We start from the raw sequence: 552 nt of genomic DNA on the forward strand, positions 1-552 counted from the left end.
GCAGAGAATGGATTTCCAGTCAAACTTAAAAAGTCCTCTATTCGAATGTATGCTGGGCTGATAGGCTGGTAGACGTTTGGACCAGCTTGTCAAACTCCGTAAGGGGTAAACAATATACTTTTTATGATTTTCGTGACAAAATTCATTTGAAAATATAAAGCATTATCGCATCAATCACAACAAATTTTCTGCTGTTTTCTCGAACCGATACGACTTAGGACCTTAAAGGCCGACAACGCGTCTCTTGACACCTATTGTTGTAGATGTCTATGAGCAGTAGCCTCACCGCTATCCATAGGCACGGGAGCCTCTTGCCCGTTTGCTCCCTATTATATAAAAAAAATATAATAATTAATAATAGTAATCAGTAGTAGTATTAATAGTAATAGTAGTTATTCATAATTAAATAGGAGGCTAGATAAAATGGAAAACAAACCGACACAACTTCAGTTTACTCAAAGTATTTTTAAAATAACGTGAATACTTAGGTGTTGTTCATGATAGATATGAACTCAACAAATGGATGGATGAATCGAAGCGAAGAAAAATGTA

The sequence above is a fragment of the Leptidea sinapis genome, chromosome Z, assembly GCF_905404315.1.
Source record: "Leptidea sinapis chromosome Z, ilLepSina1.1, whole genome shotgun sequence".
Lineage (NCBI taxonomy): Eukaryota > Metazoa > Arthropoda > Insecta > Lepidoptera > Pieridae > Leptidea > Leptidea sinapis.